Below are 19,354 nucleotides of genomic sequence, written 5' to 3'. Positions count from 1 at the left end.
AACCACCAACTTGGAAACAACATAAAAGATGATCTGGTCATTACTGAAACTCCCTGCAAACAAGTTCTTTCCAAACACATGAATTGTAGTGTAAACTTTAGCACCAATAAGTTGTGTATTCACACATGTAACAACGGTTGCATACTCAAAAGGAGAATACATGACCCAAGAAGTAGCCAAATCACTGATATGTGCCATGTCTCCTCTGTAAGGGATGGTAATTAGAGACACCAAATTCACTGAAGGGTTATGCTCAAGACCTTTCCATTGCCTACCTTCCTGAAGCTTAAAAACATAAGCACAATCTGGACCAATGTGTTCAATTAGTGCATTCCATTGCCTTTGCCATATATGTTGCACTAGACTGACATGATTGAGTGCTAAGAGAAACTCCAAGGAACTATAAAAATGTTCCGATGCATCAGTGCCTACATGTTTCCGCCCAATACCATAAATTTGTTCATTCCACAATGTAACTATGCAAAAATAAGTAGAAACAAAACTACTTTTTGGAAACATATTCTCATTGGCACCACAGGATTGTATACCAGGGTCAAAAGGACAATTTGCAAAGGTGAGAGAAACAATGAAACCTGGTGAGAAATAAGAATAAGGTTGAAGAGTCATGCTCCAGCCAAAATTGGTGTTTGGCGAAAGGATGTATAGAGCCTTCGTGAAATTATTGCACACAAAATAAGAAGTAGAACTCAACATCATCCATTTGTTCTGCCTTCGTGCAGCCCTCAACTGGTTCCCCGCTAGCGACTCCAATATCTTGATACCAAGAACCCTTGGATGTGGCTCACCGGCATTTTGAGTAGCAAATTCTGAGCAACCCATTCCCAAGCTATGTTTGGGCCGAGAAGTATGTTTGCCAGTGTCAAACCAATAGCAAGGGGTTAAGCCATTTTTCACGCTCACACACAATGCTAGATCCCCAAAATCATTAGGCATCAAGGGAAAACAGAGCTCGTTTTTGTCTTTATTTTCCACGGTAACAGCGTGGTCATTGGCCATATCACACGGGGTAATAGGATGTTCAGGATCAGTAGGGAAATGTGTTTCAATAGTATATTTGGTCATCCTACGCACCTTGTGTGGTTCCAGTATTGCACCTTTAGACCTATCAGAAAATTTATCAAACACCTGACCTGCATTACTTTGGAATGTTGATTGCTCAGCATAATGTTGTGGCAAAAGTGAGTTGGTTATGTAGTTCCATTGTGGATGAACAAATGTGTTGCCTGGGGAAAATACATCTTTCTCATGGAAGCGTGACAACATATCCTCACAACGGTTTTGGTTTTGGTACTCATTCACGTAGGTTACTTGCCCGAGATTAGTGAATCTCCCTCTCACGGATTCTAGTTCTTTTGGTTTAAATCGAATTCTCACCTTAGCAGCAAAATGTGGCCAATCAATTAACTGATTGTTCCTAAATAACCATCGGTACCAGTCTAATGCTTCACCATCAAGGTAGAATGATGCCACGGTAAGCTTTTGATCTTCCTCAATATTGTAGAAATCAAAATAATGCTCCGCTTGGATTATCCAAGCCTCCAGATTCTTGCCTCGAAACTGCCATAATTTAGCATCCATAACTGTGTTTGGGGGTTGAAAAGAGGTTGTAACATTTTCCCCCAAAGCCTCCAGCAGTACAGAACGAAATTCAGCGAGATCTTTAGAGATAGAATCCTTCATTTCTTTGATTGAATCATCAACGAAAATTTTGAGTACTTTTTGGTCCTCCATTAGAGAAACCTCTGGATGAAAGCACCAATGTAACAAACTCAATTTTCAACACAAACACTGATATATATATTGTTATTACGGAATACAAGTTACAACGTATAATACCCACAACAAAGTAACAACATACTAATTATAGATAGATAACATAGAAGAGGGTAACTAGAAGGGGATGAGATTCTAGACCATAGAAAGGAGATGAGAGGATCAGAAAGCCAAAGCTTCACATAATTTGCATAAAACGTTCTTTCCCATCCGTCGTCCTTTTAATTAGTTGTTAATTGGGCCTGGGTCCAAAATCAATCCTTGTGAAGGCCTTCTAATTTTGCTGCTTCTTTTCGGCCCAATAACTAGTTGTGTGGCATCCGTATAGGTATCGATATTAAGCCGAAGTTGGTTCATAACAATGTTGATATATATATATATATTTGCTCTTAGTTAGTTTTTAGCAAAATAAGTTGTTTAGTTTAACATGAATTGTTGTTTAGATATTTCAGATTGTTTTAAATTTCAAATTATGTAGATTCTATATTTTAAGTTGACTATTTAAAGTGTTTCAATGCTTAATAAAATCATTGAAGTCAATAATAAGTATTTCAATCCAAAAAGAGACCTTTTTAACCCTTTTCGCTACCCTATCTTTTTAAAAACCAACCGTTGATACATATCGAAAAGGGAAAATTACGCGGTTAAGCAAACTTATATTACTTAATTACTCATCATAGCTATAGTTTGCTATAATTACCATTCGCGACTAACATTATACATTAATTACGCGGGTTGACTTCAAGTTTGTATAATTAGCCACGTTTGTATATGTATAATTCACCAGAATATATAAATACATATGTATAATATACAATTATCTAACCGATATACATATACAATTCACCTCTCTCCCACTCTCTGCCCTCTCTCGCTCGTCTCTCTCCTCCCTCTCCCAATCTCGCTCGCCTCTCTCCTCCCTCTCTCAATCTCGCTTTCCATATATACAAATACATATGTATAATATACAATTATCTAACCAATATACATATACAATTCACCTCTCTCCCACTCTTTGCCCTCTCTCCCAATCTCGCTCGCCTCTCTCCTCCCTCTCCCAATATCGCTCGCCTCTCTCCTTCCTCTCCCAATCTCGCTTTCCATATATACAAATGCATATGTATAATATACAATTATCTAACCGATATACATATATAATTCACCTCTCTCCCACTCTCTGCCCTCTCTCGCTCGCCTCTCTCCCAATCTCGCTTGGCTCTCTCCTCCCTCTCCCAATTCGCTTGCCATATATGCAAATATATATGTATAATATACAATTATCTAACCGACATACATATACAATTCACCTTTCTCCCACTTTTTGCCCTCTCTCGCTCGCCTCTCTCCTCTCTCTCCCAGTCTTGCTCACCTCTCTCCTCTCTCTCCCAGTCTCGCTCACCTCTCTCCTCTCTCTCCCAGTCTCGCTCACCTCTCTCTTCTCTTTCCCAGTCTCGCTTGCCTCTCTCCTCCCTATAACATGTAGCTACGAATTGTAATTATTAAATTATAGCTATGAAGAGTAATTAGGCTATTTTTTAGTGGCTATATGTGAAAGCTCCTCATTTTTAAATTTGTTTGGTAAATAGAACTATAGAAGCACTAAGTATTTTTATGTATTGGGCATAAGTTAAATATTATTTTGTGTGTTAATTTGAAAAAAAAAAAGATTGACTTTAAGGGTATAAAAAATAATTAAATTTATATAAAGATAAAAATTAAAAAATTAAATATTTGAATGATCTGTTGTAAAATTAATTTTTTTATAAACTTTAAATCCTTATTTAAATAAAACGGAAATATAAATAGATTGTTTTATAACTTTCCATTACATTCTTATTCAAACACAAACTCTTAAAACTGATTAAGGAAAAATTAATAAATTAAACAAAATTATATTACAGTTTAACATAATAAAATACTAATATCATTTAATTTTTTTTTAATCAAAATTGTACGCAAATTGTATTATCTTGAACTTTACACTTTTTAATAGTTTCAAAATATAGTTAAAATTAGAAAATTTTATAAATAGCTAGTGATCAACATGGTAGCAAGATGAGTAGATGATAGTGGTTAAGCAGTAGATTAGGAAATAGTAGAAAAATTTGTGGAGACAATTGCTCCTGATCTCAGTTACGTTGTAGTTATTGTTTGTGTGAATTTCGATAGTAAAAATAACTAAATTATTTGTATCAAACAAATGATGTGCGACATACTATTGTGCCATGATTAATATGTTTGTTGCACCAAATCAAGAGGAAATCTTGGAACAATGAGTTCGAGCCATGGAAATTGAAAGCAGTCAATAACCCTTGTATTATGGTATAATATTCCAAATAATATTCTTAAAGTAATATCTGATACCTGAAGGTTTCGTGGTGTAGTTGGTTATCACGTCAGTCTAACACACTGAAGGTCTCCGGTTCGAGTCCGGGCGAAGCCATTATTTTTTTATTATATTATTTTCCTTGAGTTTTCCTTTTATGTACCAAACTGTACAGATGATATGTAATGCAATGCAATCACAAAACAGAAATGGAAAACAGAATATCACACAAATTATGAGTTATAGCATTTTGTATAAGCAGAACATCAGCATGAGTAGGCTATCATTTTCATCATTCAGTTCATTTGAGCACCTCCTTCTTCATTAGCATCTCCATCTTGCTCATTAGTGTTTTGCTCATTAACGCCTAAATCTTGTTCAGTAGTGTCTTCATCTTGATCAGCATTTTCCTCAGTAGCGTCTCCTTCTTGATCAGTAATGTCTCCTTCTTGATCAGTTGTGTCTCCATCTTGATCAGTTGTGTCCCCATCTTGATCAGTTGTCTCCATCTTGATCAGTTTTTTTTTTTTGAAAGTTTTACTTTATGTGCCAAAACTGTAGTGGTGCTGCAACTTACTTAAGAAGTTAGGATCCTCTTGTTGAGACTTGAGAAGCTGACATCTACTGTTGTGGTGAAGGATAACTCTACTACTACGAATTCATGCCAAACAAGACTACAGGATTTGTATTAGCTTTTAGGTGTTTAACGCAGCGATAAACTTCAATTGTTGGCAACAACACGCGTATAATCATCCCCACTTGACAAAAGGAGTCGTACAGATTTCACAAGGTTACACATTCAATTATATGAACAGCAGAAATCCAAATTAGTATAATATGAGCATTGGCACTTACGTTAGCATATACTATAACAGTTTCCTAAAAGCCCCATTCCTTAGAAAAAGGGGAGAAAACAGATGACCACTGGCATTCACACTCCTGTGTAGCCTTCAAAAACTAAAGTTGAGTAGCAAAATCTAAGGAAATATCAGTAATCGATTATACTCAAATGCTTGAAAGATGACTTGTATCAAGAAAATTAAAACAAACTAAGCACCATACAGAGAATGGAAGTCTCAAATTGGTTTATTCCAACCTGAAGTAATACCATATGTAGTGTAATCTCAAAACAGAAATGGAAAACAGAATATCACACAATTATGAATTATAGCATTTTGTATAAGCAGAATATCAGCATGAGTCGGCCATCAATGTCTGCATTTTCATCAATATTATCTATTCCATCAGCCACTTGATCTATTTCTTCGGTCATTTCATTGGCGAGCCTCCATCTTGACCAACATTTTGCTCATTACTGCCTCCATGTTCATCAGCAGTTTGCTCATTAGCGCCTCCATCTAGACCAACATTTTGCTTATTACCGCCTCCATGTTGATCAGCATTTTGCTCATTAGCGCCTCCATCTTGACCAACAGTTTGCTCATTACCGCCTCCATGTTGATCAGCATTTTGCTCATTAGCGCCTCCATCTTGACCAACAGTTTGCTCATTACCGCCTCCATGTTGATCAGCATTTTGCTCATTAGCGCCTCCATCTTGACCAACAGTTTGCTCATTACCGCCTCCATGTTGATCAGCATTTTGCTCACTACCGCCTCCATGTTGATCAGCATTTTTCTCATTACCGCCTCCATCTTGACCAACATTTTGCTCATTACCGCCTCCATGTTGATCAGCATTTTGCTCACTACCGCCTCCATGTTGATCAGCATTTTTCTCATTACCACCTCCATCTTGACCAACATTTTGCTCATTACCGCCTCCATGTTGATCAGCATTTTGCTCATTAACGCCTCCTTCTTGATCAAAATTTTGCTCATTAACGCCTCCATCTTGATCAAAATTTTGCTCATTAACGCCTCCATCTTGATCAAAATTTGGCTCATTAGCACCCACTTCTGGTTCAGTAGAGTCTCCATATCCCTCAGTTGTGTCTCCATCTTGATAAAAATTTGGCTCATTAGCATCCACGTCTTGTTCAGTAGAATCTCCATATCCCTCAGTTCTGTCTCTATATTTATCATGATTCATTTCATGCAGCCATTTCCTGCCACAAAATACTCATTTGAATTAACACCTTATAGGTCATACCACATATATACATGTGCAGACGTCTCAATCTGCAAATTCATAATTAGAAACTTACAATCTCATATAGAATCCTCCTACTTTATGACTCCTAGACGGTTCGGAGACTGCAATCTGAAGAAATCATAAATTCAGTAATTTAAGAGGGGAAAAAAAAGAGCAACAAAATCATCTTGTTATTACTAGTATCTTACAACTCTCCACCCGAGCGGGGTTCTACATTTGCCACAGTAAGTCGTGGCTAGGTTCATGCCATTTAATACTGGATTATATTGCTCGTCCTGTGCTACTTCAACATTAAACCTGCATATATGGCTGGCTCATTAGGCAATAAATAAAATCTCAAGATGTTGAAATTGCACGAGACTTACACTTTAGTAAAGAACCTTGAATTCTCTATGTCGTCTCCCTGCAATGTTTACAGCACAAGAAAATAAGTTGGTTCTGAACTTAGTCAAGAATTATAACAGAGTAGTGCTTAATTCATGATACAAATAGAACAATTCAGAAGAAATTAATTGAAAATTTGGAGTATCAAATCATACAGGGTGATCGTAATCCTGGACGAGTGCAATTCGGGCTCCGCAGCCACCGCAGTAGAAGTAAGCAGACATGTTTCACCTATTATAGAAGAGCTGGAAAATTCAATGGAAAGAAGAGACTAACTTCTCACCAGGGAGAAAAGAGTTGGTAGATCAATGAGAATCCAATAAAACAAAAAATGGGTGAAAATTATAACAGAAAAATCAGTTCTTGATTCTTGAATACTACTAATTGAGAATAGCTCTGTTTTGAAATGGCTTCACCAGCTCTCTTTTATAATCGCTCTGAAAAGAGTCGGTTGATCAGTGAGAATCTACTAATTGAGAAGAGCTCTGTTTTGAAATGGGTGGGAATTATAACAGAAAAATCAGTTCTTGATTCTTGAATACTACTAGTTGATAAGAGCTGTGTTTTGAAATCGCTCTGTAATTGAACAAATTTTCCAGTGTGAATTTCAATGTTTAAAACTAAAAACTTATCAGAGTATTAATGCGGAATGATAGATTGCCTGACATATTATTTAATTATGATTAATCAATATATATGTATATGTTTATTATATTAAATTTTCTCTCTAGGCATAAGTTCAGTAATAGATCCCAAGGCACAAGTTATGCGTTAGTATTAATTTCTTAAGGCAAAAGAAATTTTCTAGGCCTAAGTTATACCATAAAATTGAATTGGGCAAATCAGGACGTTAAACAAATTTATACTATATAATTAGTCATCATAGCTATAGTTTGCTATAATTACCACTCGTGACTAACATTAACTATTAATTACGTGAGCTGACTTTGAGTTTGTATAATTAGTCACGTTTGTATAATTCGCCACATTTATATAATTCGCTACTAACAATACTTTGTTTGATTTGTATTTTATATACAATAGTTTGTATTTGTGTATGACAATGATTTCCTTTGTTTTTTTAGTTTTATCATCATATACATTCAATCTTTTTTATATAATGTAATTTGTATAATATAATTTGTATAACTGTTTAAAGTTCATATGTTTATGTTTGTATCAATTCGTTATTTCGAGTTTTACCATATTTGTATAATTCCAGACTTTGTATTACTCAATTATACAAAAACACGTGAATTATACAAACGTACCCGCGAATCATACAAACGAGATGCGAATTATACAAATATTGCCCTCTCTCGCTCGCCTCTCTCCTCCATCTCCCAATCTCGCTCGCTAGATATACAAATACATATGTATACCACTTACATATATATAATTATTTTGACATATATACATATACAATTCACCTCTCCCCTCCCTCTCCCAATCTTGCTCGCCACTCTCATCCCTATAACATATAGCTACGAATCGTAATTAACAAACTATAACTGTAGAGCGTAATTAAGCTATTTTTGAGTGGGTATATGCGAAAATTCCCCAATTGAATTTATGTCTTATAAGGTGTAACATGTGCCTAGTAAATTACCTCATATTATATATTTAATAAGAGTAAGTATTAAGAGTAAAGTTTTGTCTTGCAATTAGATAACATTGAACCAGGGGAGGACCTATGTGGGTGTCGGGGTGTAACATCGTGTAAGTTGAAATAACTATGAAGAAGCTGGAAATTTGAAATAGTCATTTTTGAAAAGAATTCAAAATCTGGAAATTTGGTTTAAGTATGGAAAAAAATGAGTTTTTGGTCAACTTTTAACAGTCATAACTCCTATCTCAGGATGAGTTAGGTGAATTTACAGTTATGTTTGGAAAGCTCTTAGAATGATCTTTCCAACGCCGTTGAGTTTCGTCGATTCCGAGTTCGTATGAGTGAGTTATTCCCTTTCGAAGTTGGGCTATTGGTAAAGGAAGTTCATCCGAAATTTTAAGGGTAGTTTGGTCTTTTCCCTCACCTTTTCTTTTGGTTGTATATCAAGGGTCTAAGCTGATTTTACATCAGTTTTACCTTTTTAAAAGTGAGAGTTAGGGCTTTTGAGAGAAGAGAGAAAGAAGAGGAGAAAGAGAAGAAGAAGCAAGGATTCATCAAGATCGTCGTGGTTTTCGTCGGGGGTGATCCCTTATAAGGTATGTGAGATCATAGTGTTGAGTTGGTTCATTCCCCCACACGCCAAACTGGTTTAATTCCGAGAAAAGATTGGTTGTGTTGGTTGAAGTTTGTGGAATTCTTGTGGTTGTGTTGTTGAAGTTTCTTGTTGATTTGGTATATGTTTCCGAATGGAAATTTCGAGTTGAATCTATTGTATATTGAGGGTTTTAATGATTATGAGTGTTTGGGGCTGGAACCTTTGAAGTTAGGAAGGTTTAGAGTTGGAAAAATAAAGGAGAAAAATTGGATTTTCTGGGGAAAAGGCTGGGGCGTCGCGCCAGAGCTTCCACCCTTGGGGCGGCGCGCCATGCAGAGCGCCCCACCAGGCCTTCTGAGCTTTGAGGGCTGGCGCCCCGCGCCTCTCAGAGCGCCAAGGACGCCAATCTTCCTCATTCCTTCCCCACTTTTTCATATATGTTCCTTGGTAATGTAACTATGTTTTATAGTTGTTTTCAACACTTTAAGGTACATCTAGACATCACGAACTCATCCATAAACATGAGATCATTACCCTTGAATCCATCATCCAATTCGAGGAAAGTTAGAATCAAAGTCAGGTGAAGTTAGAGTCAAGCTTAGAAGTTAAGAAGTAAGTCAAAACAAGTCTTTAAAAATTTTTCAAGAGTCTTTATTAAACGTTTTAACTTCGTTTTAAGGCTCAAGTTTCAAGTTAATCCAAGGGTATAGAGTTGAGTTCATTTCTCAAAAGTTATTAGGGAACTATGTATTCCCAAAGAAGTTTATAAATGTTTTCACATTTGAACAAAGAAAAGGGAACATTGATTCCAAAAGAGCCTTTGGGCTAAGTTTTGAGCAATTACCTCAAACTAAAGAAATACGTGTTTAAAACACTTTTGAGCTAAAGTATATTTTGGGAGTAGTCTTGAACACCGAATTGGGGACACGAGTTCATATTAACTCAACTCTCCATAAGAACTATGTAGCCAAACATGAGATTTAACGGGTCATACTTTTTAGATGATCATGTAAGTTAAGCTAGTGGATCCACTAAGTTAAGTAAGGTCCTATATCACGGCAAGGTATAGAATGGTCCTTGGGCAACGTGAGGTAAAACGTTGTATCATCACTAGGGCTCATAGTGATGGTTGTCGGTTAAAGAATCTCCCACTAAAGTTATATTACTTTTATATAAGTAAAGTTGAGTTTGTTATTGCTTTATCTTTAACGAACTAAGTTGTTTACACTGTTTTACAAGTTTTATGTATATTACATGTGTCTTATTGCTTTATATTGAGTTCGGTTATTCATGAGTCGAACAGAGCCAAGGTAAGAGTTCCTTTGTACTCCTTTCAAGCTTAAGTTGTTGTTTAGCTTTTCAGCTCGCATACTCGTACATTCAATGTACTAATGCCAGTTGGCCTGCATCTTTTGACGATGCAGACACAGGTACCCAGGATCAACATCCAGCACGCCATTGATCCAGCTGAGCACTCCAGAGTCAGTGGTGAGCCTCTTTGCATTCCGGAGGACTCGGTTATTTTGTTCTCTTAGTTTTGTTTTATTAGGATGTTGCGGGGTCTGTCCCAACATCCATCTCAGTGTTATAGAGGCTTCATAGACAGTCAGTCAGTTAGTCAGTTAGTATTGAGTCTCTCATCTATGTGTATATATAAATATTCTATTTTGAGACTCTAGTTGCCTTTTTGGCCAAGATTTTATCAGTTGGGTTGTTTTATGACCTTTCATTGCATTGAGTTATTCTATTGAGTTAGGTTTCCGCTGAGTTAAGTAAGCCAGGCCAAGGGTTCGCTTGGGGCTAGCAATGGTCTTCGAGTGCCGGTCCCGCCCAGGGTGTAGCTCGGGGCGTGACACGGGGTTTTTCCGAATCTCCTTGATAAAAAAATATATTGTATATATAGAGTAGATTTTCAATACTTATGTATATATACTAATTTTAAACTACCTCAATCAAAGAAGAGAGATAACCTAGTGGTATTGGACTAAAACTTGGGTTGCAAATGCTATCTCCCGTTTGCATGTTTGATTCTTTTTGGGTAAATTTAATTCTTTGGAGTTTGCACTTTGCACTCTAGTTCACACATTTATATTTTTATTTTTTCGAACCCCTCGATTTCTGTTAGGTGCGTAAACTACCTATTTTTTTTAAATTTAATTCTTTGCAGTTTGTATTTCACACTCTAGTTCACACATTTATATTTTTATTTTTCAAACCCCTTGGTGAGAATCCTAAATTCACCACTGTACTAAACTTATGTCTAAGACAAATTTTCTCTAAAAAGATTTTGTAACTTATGTCTAAGACAAGTTTTCTCTAAAAAGTTTTTGCCAGAAAAATTAAGCAATAGTTATGAATACTTTTGACAACAAATTTCATCAAATAAGCAGTATGTGAAAAAATAATGACAATCCATTTAAGGGGGCAAAAATTAAAGACCACCTCAAATAGGAACGGTGCAAAAACTTGAGTTGTTCTCTTTTCTTTGGATCTATTTGGCCATAGAAATTGCCAAAAATGTTTGAGAAAAAGCTTGACAAATACTGTTTGGTCATATAACTTGTCATTATTTGATAAATATTTTTGACAAAAATTGAAATTCTCAAATAATTTAAAAAAACTAATAAGACACGCTCTAATATTCTTTGGACCACAATCTTATTGGGATACTCCAAACACCCTGAGAAATAGGGTAACTTACAGAAATCCCACTAGTTTAGGAGTTAATTATAATAAATTTTATCAGGGATTTAGTGCATCCAGATACATCAAGATACATGTATCTCGAGAAAATAAGGTCAAAATTAGGTGTGATTTGTTCTATATATATTGTATCCTCTATTTGAAACAAATAAAATCCTACTCAAGGTTTTATTCCTATTCTTCAAAATCAAACATCTGTATATCTACCATACTAGTGAAGAAACAAAGACAATTGCACAGTAGTTGCAGTGACTTTCAACTGGTAGATTGTAGTCAAAAGATAAAGTAATTAGCAGCATATAGAGAAGGGAAGTACTCGAGCTCAAACATGTAAAATGAACACACAGTTATGAATTCATACTCGTATAATATGAACTCTATCGTAATATGCTGGTTCTGCAGCATGAGTAGGCATTGGATGTCTGCATTTTCATCAATAGTTGATTCAAATGTTTGCATTTAGATCATATATTGCCCATTCCATCTTGATCAGCATTTTTCTCATTAGAGCCTAAATCTTGCTCATTAGCCTCTCCATCTTGATCAGCATTTTGCACATTAGTGCCTAAATCTTGTTCATTAGTATCTCCATCTTGTTCAGCATTTTGCTCATTAGTGCCTCCATTTTGATCATGATCCTGTTCTTCATCTGCACCTCCATCTTGATCATTATTGCCTCCAAAGAGTAAATCAAACGACGTTACATTGTTCCAGCTAATAAATGCGTTCCTGCCACAAAATACTCATTTGAATTAACACCTTACAAGTCATACCATAGATATACATGTACAGACGGTCTCAATCTGCAAATTCGTAATTAGAAACTTACAATGTCATAACGAATTCTCCTACGCTATAAATACTAGACGGTTGGGAGACTGCAATCTGGAGAAATCACAAGTTCAGTAATTTAAGAGGGAATAAAAAAGAGCAACAAAATCGTCTTGTTATCATGAAATTCAAATGATCTTTAATATTACTAGTATCTTACAATTTTCCACCCGAGCAGGTTACTACATTGGACACAGAAAGTCCCAGCTACGGTCACGCCATCTATTACTCGATGATATCGCTCGTCCTCTCGTACAGCAACCCTTAACCTAGAAAGAATTGGTAGAGTCGGAGTGTCAGCATGGATGGTTGCAACTTGAGTTCTGCAATGACGACAGTAGAGGTAATGAACAGAAGGGATATGATTGTATTCAGGCAAATCGTTTCTTGTCATAAATTGTTGAATCAAGAACCAAATCCTAATAGACATGATTCACCTATTAAAGAATAAAAAGAAGAAAGTGTAAGAGAAATATAAAAGTTGGAAAGTTTGGAAAGATCAATCGAAAGAAAAGACAAACTACTCACCAAAGATGGAGTTGGTGATCAATGAGAATCCAAGAAAACGAAAAATGGGTGAAAATTAAAGCAGAGGAGAAATGCCCAAAACTGAAATTAAAGCAGAGGACAAACTATTTATTCTTGATTCTTGAATACTACTAGTTGAGAAGTGCTCTGTTTTCAAATGACTTCACCAGCTCTGTTTTTAAATCGCTCTGAAAAATTTCTAACCTTTTACTAGGGATGAATTTTATTTTATTTTTTCCCTTTTACGAAATTATTATTTTTTTACCCTCCAAAACTATTTTCTCCATCTGAAAAAATATTGTCCTTATATTAAGAAATACTTCCATTAGCTCTTAAAAGGGTTACGAAGAGAGTGCTTCCTCACCAGCTCAAATGATTGGTTGATAATTTTTTAGACAATTTATTCATCATTCTCATTAATTAATTTTTTTCTTAATATTAATTCATTAATTCATGGATCATTAATTAATTAACTCGGGAAATTAATTTAAAATTTGCAAAAAATATACGGGAAGGACGTGTTTTGTGATACCCCAACTTAAGATTAGAAGTCGCACATCAACAAAACATAAGAGAGATGTTGGGTATATAATTGAGCAGACCTTACCAACTAGTGACGCGTTTTAAAGACGTGCGAGCCTAGGCCAGAAGCGGACAATATCACTAGTGGACTGGACAGCTACATGTTCCTTCCGAACAAACATCTACTCTCCCAAACGACACCATGCATGTTCTGAACAGGTGAATTCACACCTATTTAATCCATATCGTTGGCAATAAATAGAAAGGGTTATCTAGCTTTTCAACATCAAACTATTTAATCCATATCATTGGCTATAAATAGAAAAGGTTATTTATCTTCTCAACATCAAATTTTCTTTTTCTTTTGCATAAATGTGTTGAAGATGACGGAAGCTGATGATTGGAACATGTCAATATGTAATGTAATCCAAAAACCAAAAAAAGAAAGCAGAATATCACACTATATATAAGAACAACAATTGTGCATATCTACATTGCAACCTGAAGTAATACCATATGTAGTGCAATCTCAAAACAGAAATGGAAAACAGAATATCACACAATTATGAATTATAGCATTTTGTATAAGCAGAATATCAGCATTATTAGGCTTTCGATGTCTGCAGTTTCATCAATGTTATCTATTCTATCTTCAGTCATTTCATTGGCGAGCCTCCATATTGATTATGATTCTGTTCATTACCACCTCCACCTTGATCATGAGGAGGAGATGCATCAAGTAATTAGAAATATCGTCATCTAAGCCTCCATCTTGATCAACATTTTGTTCAATATTAGTGCTCATTTCTTCTTCAGTAGAGTCTCCATATCCCTCAGTTGTGTCTCCATCTTGATCTGCATTTTCCTCATTAGCGCGGACATTTTGTTCCTGGATTGGACGAATCAACGGTTCATTATTTGAAAAACTAAGCTTGTCCCTGCAACAAAATACTCATTTGTATGAACCCTTATGAGTCATAACGCTTATGTGTAAGTGTAATTAGAAACTTACAATCTCATGCAGAATCTCCCTTCTTTAATATACTCGGACGGTTGGGTGACTGCAATCTGGAGTAATACAAAATTCAGTATGTTTTTTTTTTTCAAAAGCAACAAAATCTTTTTGTTGATGATCTTTAATATTAGTATCTTACAATTCTCCAGCCGATCATCTTTTCACATTTGCTACAGTAAGTTTTGGCTACGGTAGTTCCAAGATGATTACTCACGTGGCTATTCGAACATTAATCCTACATATATAAATGAGGCTTAGACAGCAGAAGAAAGTGTATACATGTCTCAAGTTACTGATACTTACACCCAATTAAAGAGCCCTAGTCCTCCTGATCAAGACTGCAAAATGTAAAAGACAAGAAAATGAGTTGCTGGAATTCATGATATAAAATCTTGAAATCAGTAGCAATTTCATGAAATGATTTTCCCTAAACAAAGAAATTATATTCGAATCGTTACCATCGGAATATAATTGTTGAAGCATGTAACTTGCCTTCTGCACCCATGAGTATTGCAGTGGATGGTATCATTAGGAGGGATCGCATCAGGGTTGTGTTCAAGTGAATAGTAGTATCTATTCATTGTTGAAGCAGCAACTCAGAGCCGAAAAATGCAGAAGAATGAATTTTATGGAAATGACAAGAGAGAATGTTGATATATATATATATATATATATATCATCATATCATATATCATATATCATCATATCATATCATATTATAAGTGGGAAGATTCAAAGCTCAAAGTTGAATTACCATTTTATCCTTATATTAAAATAATTAAATCATATTATATTATAAGTGGGAAGATTCAAAGCTCAAAGTTGAAACAAATATTAGAAAATATTTAATAAATAACTCATTTAAATCGGTGCATGAATCAAATTCACATTAATAATTAGTTTCTCTTTTTCTGTAAAAATCAAGAATATTTGAAGAGTTTTCCATTAAATAAATTTGATATGGACTAAAATCATTGAACTAATTTAATGAAAATTAATTTTATCTACTCAACGGTCATCCTAGCTACTGTTATAAAATGCCTAGCATGGTCTTCATGTAAATGATAAGAGGAGGATGAGAGATTATCATGCAAAAATGAATTTTGCTCATCATTTTGTATGTGCAGTAATTTCCTTTTGTTTTTATCCGCTCCTTCTTGTCTTGCCTAAGTATTTTATATGTCCTTTTTAAATATTTTGATGTACTTTCTTATGATTTTTTTTTTCTATTGGAATATCTTGTGTCCTACATGAAGAAAGTAGTGATATACAATCCATGTTCTACTATGTTTCTTAATTACTGATGAAATTCATTATGAAAGATTAGTCAGTTAATTTGACATGCTTATTTGGCTCTCAATAGAGTGTTCTACTTTAGTATAAATATATTTTCAAAATTATTATTTATGAGTAGAAATAGGAATAACTAAATGAGAAATCAAATATGATTTATTTTTTTTAAAAAAAGAATCCATACCCTAAAATAAAATGGGCCACCGAATTGGAGATAAAGGATGGATCATACTCTATATAGTATATATGTGATTTTGAGGCTGTATTTTTATTTAACTTTTCGTTTATATGTATAAATTATTGACCTTATTAGTCTATTAATTATGTGTTGAAACATTCATTCCTCAAAAATTGACCATATATCTAGAATAAGTCATTTTGAAAAGTTTGTATTGTTCAATTTATATAATTATTCAAGAGAAATTTTATGAAAAAAGGAGTATTATTCTTTTCTCTTCATAAATCATGTGTACAATACTTCTCTAAGGTTAAAAAGAAGCTGTATATGACTATATGTGATATAATAATTAAAATAATTGACATATTAATTATGGTGATGACTGCAAGTGTGATTCGTAATGTACCAAGTGTTTATATCATAAATTTGCATATGTACCACACTGATGAAATCTTTTAGAACTTATAAGTTGTATGCATCAAACGTCTATATATTGTGATAATAAGCTATTTATTGTTGATGTAAAATTTTAACTATGACTGGAAAATTGTCAAACTCCAACCTATAGATTATTGACCGGAGCTGGACCCATAAATAGTTAAGTAGTAATTGTCCAAATTAGAATGTCTACTTTTGCCTTAGAGATATTATTTTATTTATGAGAATGTGATATTCTTCTGCCTAATTATTGAATGTTAATTATTTCTCATATCCATAAGTTTTTAAAATTAAAAGTTCAATATGAAGAGTCATTCTCCACTATTTAAGTAAAAACACTTTGAGAATTAAAATTTTAATATGCTTTTTAAGAACCAATTTACAAAGATTGATATTATCATAGGAAGGAAATTGCACTATTGAACATGAGAAGAAAAGAGAATGAGAAACCACACATGAAAGATAACAAAAAAAATACTAGATATATCATCTATTTAATGTTCTTCATGTGTGGTTTCTCATTCTCTTTTCCTCTCATGTTCAATAGTGCAATTTCCTTCCTATGATAATATCACACAATATATCTTTTATTATTTAGTGAATAAAATATAAATGGTAAAACTACTCTTGTTAATTTCAGCATTTCCTATTTTATTACTCAAATTTTTAGTATATAGAAATTTAATAATAATAAGGGACAAACGTGCTAGGCACGTTCTTCGAAACTAGTATATAGAAAAGTCACTTCTTGGTTCTTGAATTTACCGTTAATTTTCAATCTATTTACCCTCCAAAACTATTTTCTTTTTAATTTCTCATACTAGACATTTTATTTTGCAACCCATTTATGTTACTTTTTTTTCCCTCTCATTTGTATCTTCTGTGTGAATTTCGACAATAAAAATAAAGGTTCACAGTTAGGAGTCTTTGTCCTAATATCCTATTTGTCATTTATGTGCTTCAAATACACTTTCCAAATAGGTATATTTTTTTATTTATTTTTTGGTATTCTGAATATATATTTTGTTCACTGATAAATTGTTGCTTGAGAGGTTGATTCTACTTATTAGGTAAAGGGATATATAGTTATTTAAATTCATAATGAAGTATTCTCCCTTTAACCTCCAGTTTCAGTTTTCCTTGATATTGCAAAGCTTCTGCCTGGAAGGCTTTCAAATTGCCAAAACAGCATGGGATAGAACGGGATAAGTTGATATCTGAAAGTCTATAGAGTAGGATTGTTGTATCATAGCTTTAGCAAGAGTTAAAGAGAGAATTGTTTTCATGTTGTGTAATAAACATTTTTCGACAAATGAAATTTCTGTCAATTTTGGCCGAATAGAAATACCATTTATCATTTGTTAGCTAATTACATTTGTTGATAGAGGCTTCTAGAATATCAAAAGTCTAAAGTGATATCCATTACCAAGCTTTCGTGATGTAGAAGGTCTCTGGTTTGAGTCCAGGCAGGGGCGGCTCAACGTAATCGGAGGCCTAAAGCGAAATCTTAATTAGAGGCCTAAAATCTAAATAAACTTCACATGCATTTATTTAAAATTTATTTTTCTTACATTTTTAAATGCAAAGTATTACCTAATATATATTTTTTATATATAAATGATTTATTCAATTTCTTTTTCAATTATTAGTTTTAAATAAGATTTTATTAATTCAACGTTGAAAAATATTATTTTACTCGGGCAATCATTATATGAATTGTTAACATAGTTCTACAAGTAATAAGTTGACAAATTTCAAATAAATATAAGAGTTAGAACCATAGCTTTGATGAAGTTGATAATTTGGTTACCCCACATTTTACTATGGTTGTTGTAATGTTTGAAAATCTAAGAAGAAATGGAAAAAGAATTTACAATTCAATTTGTTCAATACTTTTTAACTATTAATTGATATTTTTGACAGAATATTACTCTAACTTATCAATAATTTAAAGAAGAGAGTGTAAAAGGAGTTAAAAAGAAAATAATGTGAGTATTAGTAGAGAGAGTGTAAGAAAATAAAATAATATTTTCTTAATTTTTTCTATTTGAATTGGGTTGAAGAGAATAAAATAATAATTTTAAATATATACTTTTTATCATAAATAATTCATGTTTTTCTTTAAAAAATTAACACATAATTTATTCTTGATAAAAAATTGAGGCCTCCTAAAATTGGGGGCCTAAGGCCAATGCCTTATTTTTGTATACATAGAGCCGGCCTTGAGTCCAGGCGAAGCCATTTTATGTATATATATTTTGAGTTTTCCTGATGTGCCAAACTGTAGTGGTGCTGCAACTTACTTAAGAAGTCAGGATCCTGTTGTTGAGACTTGAGAGGCTGATCCCTTCAGAAATAGAGTTGCTGTGGTGAAGGATAACTTTACTACACATTCACGCAAACAGGTCTATAGGATTTGTATTAGCTTTTAGGCGTTTTCAACACACGTATAATAATCCCTCTTGACAAAAGGAATCGTACAGATTTCAGAAGGTTACACATTTGCAATTATATTAAACAGAAAGCAGAAATCCAAATTAGTATACTATGAGCACTGGAACTTAAGTTAGCATATACTATAATAGTTTCCTAAAAGCCCCATTCCTTAGAAAAAGGGGAGAAAACAGATGACCACTAGCATTCACACTCATGTGTGGCTTTGAAAAATTTGGTTCCATAATAGTCATCCACAAACTAAAGTTCAGTAGCAAAATCTAAGTAAATATCAGTAATCAAGTAGTAACTTTTAACCAGCCGATTATACTCAAATGCTCGATAGATGACTTGTATCAAGAAATTAAAAACAAACTAAGCACCATATACAGAAAGAATGGTACTCTCAAATTGGTTTATTCCAACCTGAAGTAATATATACCATATGTAATGCAATCTCAAAACAGAAATGGAAAACAGAATATCACACAATTATGAATTATAGCATTTGTATAAGCAGAATATCAGCATGAGTAGGCTGTCAATGCCTGCATTTTCATCAATATTATCTATTCCATCAGCCAGTTGAT

At 33.9% G+C, this 19,354-nt stretch overlaps 1 non-coding gene and 1 pseudogene across 1 annotated transcript; one reads left to right on the top strand and one right to left on the bottom strand.

The window, feature by feature from the left end:
- The first annotated feature begins 4,163 nt into the window (after positions 1–4,163).
- On the top strand, positions 4,164–4,237 carry TRNAV-AAC (transfer RNA valine (anticodon AAC)). The gene has a single exon. It is a non-coding gene; the product is annotated as a tRNA-Val (tRNA).
- A 1,140-nt stretch (positions 4,238–5,377) lies between these two features.
- On the bottom strand, positions 5,378–15,003 carry LOC125807752 (uncharacterized; annotated as a pseudogene).
- Positions 15,004–19,354: the final 4,351 nt, after the last annotated feature.

Source organism: Solanum verrucosum, unplaced genomic scaffold (genome assembly GCF_900185275.1).
Source record: "Solanum verrucosum unplaced genomic scaffold, falcon-dt-bn FXZP01000183.1, whole genome shotgun sequence".
Taxonomy (NCBI): Eukaryota; Viridiplantae; Streptophyta; class Magnoliopsida; order Solanales; family Solanaceae; genus Solanum; species Solanum verrucosum.
This window is presented reverse-complemented; position numbering and strand designations above follow the sequence as displayed.